General features: G+C 34.2%; 1 long non-coding RNA gene across 2 annotated transcripts in view; it reads left to right on the top strand.

Annotated features, from left to right (window-relative positions):
- The window catches only part of LOC118170616, a 233999-nt gene that overhangs the window by 29164 nt on the left and 192461 nt on the right, over positions 1-12374 (top strand). The window lies entirely within an intron of this gene.

The raw sequence follows: 12374 nt of genomic DNA, 5'->3' as shown, positions 1-12374 counted from the left end.
AATTAATTTACAACCTCAAAAATGATTTTTCTTCAGCCACTAGCAGAAGAGAACTGGATATATTCTTTAAACAATTTTTCTGTGGGCTAGAGAAGTAAAGCTCAGTTCTTTTTTCTACTTAGAAATTTAAATGTAAAACTGGTTCAACACTTGACATGCTCAAAAGCACCTGAGGTTTGATTGTCACATGTGGAATATATATATATGAATGTAGAGAAGATGGCTGGAACTGGAAGTATTAATTCAAGAGATAAATATAATGCAAGCTCTAATTTGAATAGATGATCCTTAAAGGAAAGTGTTGAGAAATGGGCAGATATGGCTAAAGCAAATCAGGCAGTCTGATACATCTTAAGTATGTATCTACATTTCAGTCATGCAACACCATTTAATCTGAAATCTGAAGAGCTTCTTTAAAATGATAGAGAAAAAGATTTTGTTCGCCATTTTCATTAAGGGTTTTGAAAATTTAAGTCAAATTCAAAACATTTTCTTTTTTTGCTGAAATAATTACACTGATTTCTATGAAGTGCTGAAGCGATAAGCACTGTTAATTTATGTAGGTAATATTGTGCAAGTTGTTCATTTGCCCCAAACACAAAACCTAAACAAATATGAGAACATTAACATAATTGTATCTTTGGTCCTTTGGGGCCTTTTTATTAATCATGTTACTGGGATTTATTTCATCATTATTTCTATTTCAGTCCTTTGCAGGCCTCTTTAGCATCACTAATTTCATTTGTACTGATTCTTGTTTTACATTATATTTGTATTGCCTTTTGTGTGTGTGTGATTTAGCATGAGAAGTGATTTCTCTCTAGATTTTTTTCAGGGTTCTCCTTCATATCTAGCAAAATTCTTGTGTCTGTTTCTTACATGCTAATTGCCTGATGACAGAAATAAGACCATAAAGCCTATTCATATTATTTACTCATTAATCTAAGATTAAAGAAAAACTGATTTTGCACAGGCACACTCTTCATCTGCAACAATTTTCTTTCCATAAAATCCTTGAGGTTAGAAGGGAATTCAGTATGTCATCCAGTCTTCATGTCACTCCTTCAAACCCAGCCTCCAGCTGTCTCTGCTTTCTTGCATCCTGTAGCCAGTGCTCTTACCTCTTCAAGGTTCTTTGTGAAGATACTTCACAAAGTAGATCCTAATGGATCCTGAATCTAGAATCCTTTTATATCTGATGTCTTTGACACAACTCAATTCTAAATGCAACAAATCACTGTGGAAAAGTATGCAAAACAATGTATGTTGTTGCTTTCATGTCCCTAAACTGAAAATTCATGAGATTATATTTTCTTGTAAAAAATTACAAAGGAGTAAGAATTTCTGCAGAATTGCAGCATGTTTATTTTTTACGTAATATTCATAAAAATGTTGGCTTCAGTACAGTGTACATTGCAAATGAACATACAGTGTGTTTCTGGGGGGGGGGGAGAAAAAACTCAGCTTGGGAGTAGCATTGAAATGAGCTTCTGTTCATTTTTTACATCCAACTGCATGGATTTATAGGCAAGAAACAAAATTCTGACTAAAAAAAATGACTGTGGATACAACTGCTATAAAATATTTTTGACCTGATCTTAAATGCTTAGAGGAAGTCTGTCTTCAGTGTTCATTATGTGTAATTTTATGCAGGTAGGGCAAACGGTTACTCCTCTAGGCTTCTCTGGGATCACAGACATCAATCAGAACACAAAGTAAAATACTCAGTGCTTATTTATATTATGCCACCTCCTCTTGCCCTTCCTTAGTTAATACTTACTTATTGTTCCAAATCAGATTGTGACTTTTTCCTGGTATATTTCCACAGTTTTCTTTATTTGATATGAGAGTTGAGCAATATCACTTTCAATAAACAAACATGTTTACTTCTCCAGGCAAACTGCAGCAAGAAAGGCAAAATCAGCTATGACTTGATTAGATTTTGTCTTAAGCTGAAAGCTGAAATTTGATTGAATCACAGCAGGGACAACTTGAAGAATCACAGCACACAAGCAAAATGTAAGGATTTGATCAGATTTAAATGTGTTATTCATGCAAAAGTGATTTAAATAATCCTCCTTTTTCAGAGGTTAAAAGCTTTCATGATTAAAAAAAGAGAGAGAGAAGAGAAGAATATGTAGGAATTTACTATGTAGCCTTACCTGGTTCTCTGGACCAGGTGTGGCTTTTATGCGACCCATTTATATTGTCTTGAGTTCTGAATTAAATGTGTAAGGTCACTCCTGTAGTGTCATGTCCCTTTCTACACTTACAAACTACTTGTCTTTGCTTCTTAGTGGTGCATTTTAGAATCCAGTCCTGTTGCATATTGAACTAACATATTCCTGGTGTATATATTAGGATTTGAAGTTAAAGATGAGGGAGAAAAAATAATAATAATAATTGCAAAAACAATTTAAAATTGCCATTTTTCTGTCAAATAATTCCAAGAGAGAGGATAAACGTTTTAACTGGCTCAACAAATGTAAGCACCAATTCACTACAGTGATTGAGCTGTACAATTAAGCACAAGCAGAAAATAAAATAAAATCACACCCAAAAATCATATTGCTAAGTCAGGGAAATATAGTTGGATTTCTTCAGTGTAGGGTAGGGGGAAAATCTATCACAGTGCCTCCTTAATTACATCCCTAATAGTATCGCACATTAGAATTAAAATTCTGATTTTGAAGTAATTAAAAGCTGATGAACTGAAGTTTTAAAAACATGCTTTCAATAAAGCAAAACTTGAGGTAATTTTGACTGAGATAACTGAGTTGATTTTATGTGCTGAGATAAGTGGAGTTCTCTCTTCACCTCCATGAAGCCATGAATTCATCTTTAGTCTTTTCAAAGAGGGAATCTACAGCTGTTCTCATGTAATATCTTGTCCCAGCCTTGTTTTCTGTCCATACCCCAGGTAGTGGAGCCAAGTAGCCAGTCAGATTGAGGGTCTGTAATCTGACCTAAGGAAAAGGAGAAAATATTCCTGTGCCTGATAGGAAACAGTTGAGTGTGAAGAGGGAGGGAATTTTCCATCACTACCTCATTTGGTAAGGGGCAGGGCCCAGTAAGAACTATCTGATCTTTGTATTATTGCAACTTTTCCTGACAAAACAGAAAGATGCTGACACAGTGAAGGATTTTTTGATAGTACGGTACAAGTTGGTTAAATGCCTTGCAAAAATTAAGCATTAGTAAATAGGGCAACTATGGGGACATGTAGTTCTGTAACTTTTTTTTTTTTTTCAATAAGTACATAACCTAGCTAATTTTTTGGTGCATTTTTAGAAAATCTCTTGACTAGATTCTTCAGCCATCTGCTGTAGGACATCAGTCTATGAAAATGTCAGCAGAAAGAGCAGAGTGTTGGGTTTGGTATGTTTATGAATTATAAAAATGTGTTTGACTGTGGTCAGAAGTCATCTTGTGCAAATTTAATTAAAAATAAAATGTGTGCTCCCTAATGAATAAGACAGAAATCATTAAAGCATTAAATTAAATTTGCATACTTTGTCACAGTTGACATTCTCCATACAAGAAGGTGAAGAGGAGCATGTAGCTGGGAAGGTCCTGAACGATCTGTCAGCCTAAGAAAGAATAGTTTATATGTTGCTGCTTTTGCTGTTCCCTGGTACACCACCACTAAACATAAATCAAGTAATTTGTATTCTGAATAGCTGGAGTTCAGTCCAAGCTAGTTGGCTAGATTTTTTTCTTCTGGCGGGAAGACAGAGGTACCTTAGAAGCATGGTCCATCCTGGAAATGTGATAGCATAGCTTAAGCATGGGACTTGCTAGATTCTTCCTGAAAAGTCTTCCCATTCCCTTGACATGAGGGAAGCACCCTTGCCAAAAGCATACCCAACTAATGGGAAGAGAAACAGAAGTTTTCTTAAAGTGTATTAAGTAACAACATCAAAACTAGACTTCTGTGAGAAAAAATAGTCTCTATGCAGCACTTTGCCCTGAATCCCCAGTTTGAAAGCAAAGGGATCTGATCGGTTCATTATAACAGAGCCTATTATAACAGGCCTAATACATAGCAGGCCTTAATTTCAGCCAACGTTGCAAGGTTTGGTGACCCTTTACATGATGCTGGATGGTCCTTTTTATTGATGCTCCTTTTTGCATGTCTCTGTTGTACCTAAATAATATTTTTGGTGAACACTTTTTCTATCAGTTCTGTGCTTTCTTTGTGAGCCATTATCTTAATCTGTTTCTCTTAAAATGTTCAAAAATGGACTGAAAATTCATGCTTGCCTTATCTGTACAGTTTTAAGGCCACAGGAGGGACTAATTCTCCTTAATAAAACTTCTGTAAGTTAATTCTTAAAATGACAGTTGCTAAAAAGGCTGCAAATTGATTGTACAAGAATGACTTCTATCTGTATGAGCATACAGTCTGATATTAAAAAAAAAAAAAAAAGGAAAAGGAAAAAAAAATAAACAGAAGACATTGCTGATTGGTGTGCCTCAATGTGTATCAAGTTTGCCCCCTATGGAAATTTTAAATATGAATGAATAAAAAAGATTTTAAATAACCTGGAATGCTAAGACAATAGATGTTTCTATACTTCATTAGAATAAGCAATATCAGCAATAGCACAAGGAGCTGTCACTTCCTTAATCAGTGGCTGAATGATTTTAGAGCCTGCATTTAGAAGACAATGCTTTTGACATGTGTATGTTAGAGGAATTCCATTGCTTTTACCAGTATTAGTCATTAAAATTGCTACAGGACACTGGTGAATCAAGGCTGTTTGTTCTCTTCGTATGCATACACAAATTTGTTGTCAGGCAGCTGAAGTGCCAATCTAGAAATAATTCATTTAATCATAGCTTCCTGTGCAGCAGAACTTTAAATATCTTAGCAATCCTACTGAAGCTATGAAGGATTGTAATAAGGTGAGGAATTCTAGCAAGCTGGTCATCAAAAAAAAAAAAAAAAAAAAATCAGATAGACGATTGCTCTAGTATGTTGTTGTTATACTTTTCAATATAGGAAACTGGCTTTGGAGACAACATTCTGAAACCCTCTTTGCTGCCAAAGAAATTGTAACATTGAGCTATAATCTGAGAATTAAAAGATTAAGCAGATCAGGTCAAAAGATGGGATAACTCACATGCTTCTAATTCATGTACTCAGCAGTCTTGCAGAGCTCTGATAGTACCTCTACTAAGGTGCATGGTATGTGAACAAACCAATCAGTGTATTCCAACATTGTTTAACTGCAGCTGAGAGATGCTGCTATCCATGTAGGAAAATGGGGTTTCCTCTAATCATTGCTTAGTATAATTGTGGGAGCTTCTTCATACTGATCAGTGAAGTGGTTACAATGCCAGTTGTCATCAAGCCAATAGTTCGTTCATGTGGAGCACTTCCTTAGGTTAGGACCTGAAGTCTCTCTGGAGACTTGTATCTCCAGGATATTTCAAATAATAAAATATAGGTAATCTTAATAGCAATCTTATCAACTATCAGTTGTATCTCAGATGCAATTATTTCATCTTTAATGAGTACACTAATGATTTTATTTGTGGCATGAAAAATTTACATCTCTGCAAAGTAGTTGGATTTACTCGAACAAGCTTTCAAACAGGCTCCAAAGTGCATTTTTAGTTCTAGATTGAATATTGCTGGAATTGCTGAGGCCAGCAGTCAGCAGGAACACCAATATTTCTGCAGTTCATCAGAGGAACAGCATTCACCCATATTTTGCAGAAAGAGATATTTTTAGAGTTTCTGAAAGTAACCAATTGTGGTTAGAACTTACCGAAATTATTTTCTAAATCCCCTGGTATGTTTTGAGTTAGAGAGTTGATGTTGATTGATTTATAGTTTATTGCTTTTCTTGGTTTGTATTGTATTCAGAAACTACTTTTTGAAAAATATATATGTGTATATATATATATATTTGTTAATACAGATTTGTAAGATTGTTTTTAATAGAGGCTAAATTTCAAAGCATTCTTAAGTGTAGGTTTAATAGATTATCTTTCAAGAATCCTCACAGAAGTGTGGGACACTGAATATCTTTTTCAGAATTTGCATTATAATTATGAAATTACAAATGTGTCTAGTTTTTTTTAATTGTCAAAGAAGGTATATAATTCCTATTCTTTGTTACAAAAAAAAAAAATCAGAAAAATATGGAAGGGCTTGCATAGTTTCTTCATGTTATAACCATTTCTAATCTAAGATTCTGTGCCTTAAAGTGAGAGATTTATTTATGAAAAGCTGCTGAAATGTACTTTTAGTACAGATTTCTAAAAGAATGCTGTAAAAATACCTTTGAATAGAAAAGATTTAGGTAAAGCATTTTATCTTCTATTCTCAAGGCTTTTATGTTCCCTTTTGTTATCTGACTCGAAGAAATTTTCCACTCTGATTTTCTTTGAGCTTCATGAGCTTTGCTAAATGGTGGGTCCCTAGAGACAGCACCTTTTATCCATTTTCTCATACTTGGAAATAAGAAGGTGAAGGCTCTTTTTGACTTGTTATATAGATAACTATAAAACTCACATAAAGAGGGGGAGATGTAGGAATCCCAAAATCTGCAACGTTGCTTCCACAGATAAAGCTAATGATCTTGCGTGCTGATACAGTTCCAATAGAGATGTACCTTTCAGCAAGAAAGGTACTCCCATTATTTCAGTTTTTATGGAGTTGAAACTCTGTCCTGTTTTTGGGATGGTCAGTCATGCTGTGCCGCATCAGATTTATATCCACGACATTATCATTACAGCGTTCTTTGTGTTATGTGGTTCATTTCTTTCTGGAAAAAAAATGACGGGATGTACCTTATCAGTATTCACATTTTACATTCAAAATAATAATAATAATAATAATCTTGGGTTGCTCTTAAGAAATGCCCATTGCCTTTTGCATGACTGAGTTTTGTTGTGATATATCACATGAATACACATGAAATGACATTTGGAAAAAAGTGGGTGATTGAACTGTGAAAGTTGCTGAAAAAAACCTGTAGCAGTTGCATCTGATTTGCATTTTGTGCCAGTACATCAAAATAGTAGCACCTGATTTCATTCATAACAATTTAAGAAACATAAATTTTCATCACGAAAAGAAATGTAAGGTGACTGTTGTTATTTTGACATCTGAAAATGTAATTTCATTCTTGAAATACTATAAAAGATCCAGCTGAGCATCGCATCAGCATGATCAAAATCCACCAGAATCAATGGAAATTTGGTGACCTAGGCCTAGAAAACTATGTCCCCCAGAATGACTTTGCTCAGTAAACAAATAAGAGGTCTAAAGAGGAAGTATGAATAGGGATTCTTCATCACAAAGATGTTTAGCAAAATTACACATGAATATGTGAAGGCTTCTCTGCTCAGAGCACTTTTTATTTTCTTTTTTTAAGGGGAAAATGCACATAATAGCATTTATTTGTATTCATCCACATGGAAACCAGAAATTAAAAAACTCTATTTTTATAGCTCTTAAAATACTTTCTTTTATCCTTAAGTCTGTAGATGGACAGTCTAGTGCAAGTCTGCTTATTTCTATTGATACAGTTGAACTGTTAATATTTCCATCAATTAAGCTGAAAGCCAAGGAAAGGCTAGAATCATTCCCTCTGTGGGGAGAGATGAGATGGCGTTGAAGCTGCCAAGACAAAACGAAAGTAAATTATTACAGTTTAAGGCCAATCATATGGAGGGTTGGACCTCAAAACACCCTTTGTTCTAAATCTGAAGGGTAGGATTTCTGGTCTGAGCAAGATGTTTGATGCCCGACTCTGTACCAATAGACACTGCACCTGTTAAATAAATAAAGCCTAAATCAGCTGAGGAATGTTGAGCAGGGAATAGTTTACATTATACCATCTTCCTTTGTGTCTGTGATCCTGGTTCCTGACAAATAAGATTCCCTGCACATTAAACATTATTTGTAGTTAGTCTAAGCTGTACCTGAGTATAAGAACCCCAACAGACAGCTGGAAATGCATGCAGAAAAGCTGTGCTTTACTTCATCTCTGTTAAGTCTCTGACCTGAATCCAGGGCTGGGAACAACATGCCAATTCTGTGCAAACCATGCATGTCTGCAATGGCTTGACATACAGGTCACATTGTAGGAGCTGTGGAGAGGAGGCTAAACTTGTTAGCAGATCTTACCTTTTATAGTGATGAAACTTGTGGCCGTTATGTAAAATTGAGGTGTATGTGAGTTCTTAAGAACACCTTTGCACTGTGGAGCACCCTAGATTTGACTGGCTTGAGAAAGGATTGAGTGTGATTCAGCTTTTTAAATGTTCGTGTTCTTGCTTTGTATTCTATAATCACCGTGTGTCTATTTTTGTTATCTAAGATTTTTAATTAAAGGGGAGGAAAAAAAGCTTTATCTAAAGGAAAACAGGAAATCCTTTTTTACACAAGTTGGTATCATGAGCTTTGTCCTTGAGATCAGCTGAGGCTTATTGGACTGTAAAGACAAAATTACCTGGAACAGAAAGTATTTTTAAGCACCTGTTATTCCAAGGTAGGCAGCTGCTCACTGCATGAGTCCTTCAGTCACTGCTGTGCTCAGCAGGTAACTTTCACTGCTTAAAAGCAGTAGGGCATGGAAGATAACTTCAACACATTGTTTTTCTATTATTCTTTACTCTCTACTTAATATTATCGAAACCCAGCAGAATGTGGATGAGTTGATGAAATTTTACCACATAAGAAAACGCTTTATCCTTAGATATTTTTTTACTGTTAATACAAAACACCAAGAAAGACTTGGAGGCTGTTTTTCAGAAAGTGTATGATCATCTCTTCAGGACATGCAGCAGTTTCCTTTTTTAATCAGAGTATTAGCTTCTCACCTTTAACCATTCTCCTTAATTTCTATGGAATATGTATCGTTATGCTCATAACCAGCACATATTTTCTTCAGTGACATTTCTAGTTATAAAATTCTAGTCTGGTGATCTATTTGAATTTTCTTAATTATTTTCTTAACTACTTTTCTTAGCAAGCTAGAATGCCCTCAAAACTGGAGGTAAGAAGGAAATTCAGAATACTAAGACTGAAAGAACAGCTGAAAATATCACTGGGTTAACTGGGGGAGAAAAATAAATATATTTTATAAACACCTCTTAAATTACTTAAATATAAATACCACTTAAATTACTTAAGTAAATTACTTTGAACTCATTAAATTCTGCAAAACTGCGGAGGTCAGAAGTCTTTTATTTTCCCCACAAGATTAGTAGACAAATTATTGTAAAAAAGTTATCTCAAGTTAGTCAACTTAGTATTGTATTGTTTCCATCTGGGTTCCACCTTGCAACACCTTTCTTGCTATAATTCAAAATTTGCTCATGTCATCTTCAGAAACGCACTGTAGATCTCTGATTTCTGTGCAACTCTGAAAGCCCTAAATTTCATCACATAGTTATTAAATTTACCAAAATACATTCATTCTTTTTTTTTTTTCTTTTTCTTTTAATGCAAGGCTATTCCCTTAAGGAAATTAAATGTGTTTTCAATATATATTATAATTTTGTAATCAACATAGTAGCCTAAACTGTTACATAAACAGGTAGCATTCAAATTAAGAAGCACAAAAAATATCAAGTAATGCATTCATCAAAACGTTTGTCACACCTCAAGGTTTCAGAGAACTGTTTCAATCGTTTAAACAGTCCAGTGTAGAAATTTATCAGCACTTATGAAGTTGAATCATCTCTTCAAGAAGTTTGCATGTTTCTTTTAAAGAGCATGCTATCTTGTTTTGATAAATTGTCTCTTAAAGACCAGGACTATGCTCTTGAATAAATCAGTGTCTCTTAAAAATTTTATTAGACTATCAGCCTGGTTTCTGAGATACGTTCAAACACTGAAGAAGAAATACTATCTTATTTATTTTCTTCAATTTTAGAAGTAAATTTTTGATTGAACAGTATATATACTTATGTGTTCATAAGTAGTGTGTTTGTACACAATTTCTCAAGGGAAAGCTAAGTTCAGGAAATTACTTATTTGCATTTAATGATTCCTGTACTCATTCTTGGTTCTCGTGTAACTCAGATGTGAAGTCCAGCTTTCATCTCTTTCTCTCTCTTATGAGTTTTCCATCGGAAATGTGCAGTTTTACAAGTCCCAAGGAGTATACCTTCTATGGCAGCTCATGACCACACAAGGAGGCAATATTTAGTCCTGGACAACCAGCTGGTAGTAACTCTGCTTAAGCAAGGGTGAACAGGTCACGTGATGTATATGGCATAGGACTGTTACCTCTTACAAAGTGGGACATCTTTCATTTAGCATGAGACATGAGTACAAAGGTGATGTCCCTTCCAGTAGGAGCACGTGCACATTGTACTTCCTTTATCCCAGTTTCTCATGATACAAAATTCCCTGTCCCCAAGATATATTCCCCTGTTTCAGCAATTTGGTTATCCAAATAAAACAGTATGGACTGTTTCACACTATGGAACATGTCAGCATGCCTGCAGAAGACACTATGGATATAACCACAGATAATTATCCTTCTCTAGATGATAAACAGTTCCTTCCAGGGTTTCAAAGCCATTTGAGACACATTTTTGACCTGCTTTCCTTTTCCTGCTTTTCCTTCTGCATATCATAGTGCAAGCTGTAATTATTTAGATCTTATACCTTCTAAGCAATGATTTAATATCTTTCTCTATAATGATGTTTTCTCTAAAGAGAAAGGCAGATAAATACCCCTTTGCTGGTATCTTTCCTATATATTTTACAGTATTTTCAGCTGAATGGTCTTTACATTTTTATGATCAATTTGTCTTCAGGGGGTAAAAAAAACTTTGCTGTGTCCTAGTAAAAAGATTTTTCTTTATATGCTGTTTATAAAATGTTTTTCATTGATAAATATATTATAATGTATCAAAGAACAGATTTAAAATGACAAAAAAGATCAAGAGTGCAGATAAGTGATGCTTATCTAGTGCATAAATTTATAAAAGACTTGTTTATCTATTGCAGGGCTTTTCAAAGCCACAACTATGTTTTTTTGTTGTTGTTTTTCAAAATGCAGGAAGCGGGGGGGGGGATCAAGTATGTAATGCTCCTACCAAACCTATTTGATACATGCTTTTGTAACACACCAAAGTTCCTCAGTCCAAGTTTTGTTTTCCATTTTTGTTTAGTTTTCCTTGTTCTTGAATTAATTTGGTTCTACTGCTTCCTGAAGGTTTTATTTTCTTCTAATCTAAATATTCATACTGCTCCCACAATATTAACTTTCCCTTGTTTGCACTCTTATATGAAGATTTCAACCAGATGAGCTGATTTTCTTCCTTGCGGACACTGGAGTGACTCAAGTTTCTCATTCACTATTATTAAGTATGCATTACAGAAAGTCATAGAATATGAAGAACTTTTATCTCTCCAGCTAAAGCATTCCTAGGTAATTTTCTAACCTTGACTCCCATACATTTGCTGACAGTGTTTTCTAGTGCTAGCTCTAGCTGAAGTACTTTATTGGGCTTGTAAAACAAAATAAACAACCAGCAGCAACAAAAAAAAACTTAAGTGTGATAATTTTTCTATGTACTTGGATACGATTCTTCTCTCATATATATGCAATGTCACCCTATGTCACCGTGTTTTAAGGAATGATTAATGACATTTTCTAACAGAAGAGCCTTTTATACTCTTCAACCACACAAAATATACAGTGATAGGAAAAACAGTAACATTCAATGGCATGTTACTGTATTCACTTCTATGCAGTCATTCTAAATGAGAACACTGCAGATAATACAAATCCTTGTTACATTTGTCTGCCTGTAAGAAGTTTATTTACTTAATGTGAAAAGTGGACTTCAAACTTGACAATCTTATTTTTTTTATCTAATCTGACTAGAGGAAAAAAAAAAAGCTACTTATTTTAGAATAATAAAAATTTTAGAAGTTCTTCTAATGAAGTTTTAATAATGAAATGAAAGTTTAAGCAAACAACAATGGAAAAAAAATATATAAAAAACTTTGCAAGTACTTATATTTGTGCAAAGATTTTCCATTTTCCATTCCATTGCCTTAAAATTTAATTGCTAAAAAATGGGTCAACTAATCTGAAGAGAAAATGAAACAAGTAAAATAATAATAATAATAATTTCAGTTCAGAACTGTTACCAGCAGTAGAGATACTTCAGAAAAAGATGTTTAGTTATACATCTGACACATTTCTAATCAGCAGCTGTCAGGAAATAATAGTTGATTCGAAGTTGTTTCCATGCTGTTGATTCTATTTAAGTAAATTTGTTCAGATTTTTTTGTTCACCTTACAAACAAACAATAATAATGAATAAAAAAATAACAGCATACTTTTTTTTTTTTTTGGGGGGGGGGGGGGGGTTGACCCATTTTTTTC

Source organism: Oxyura jamaicensis, chromosome 8, assembly GCF_011077185.1.
Source record: "Oxyura jamaicensis isolate SHBP4307 breed ruddy duck chromosome 8, BPBGC_Ojam_1.0, whole genome shotgun sequence".
Lineage (NCBI taxonomy): Eukaryota > Metazoa > Chordata > Aves > Anseriformes > Anatidae > Oxyura > Oxyura jamaicensis.
The sequence above is the reverse complement of the archived record's forward strand: the minus strand, read 5'-3'. Positions and strand labels throughout refer to the sequence as shown.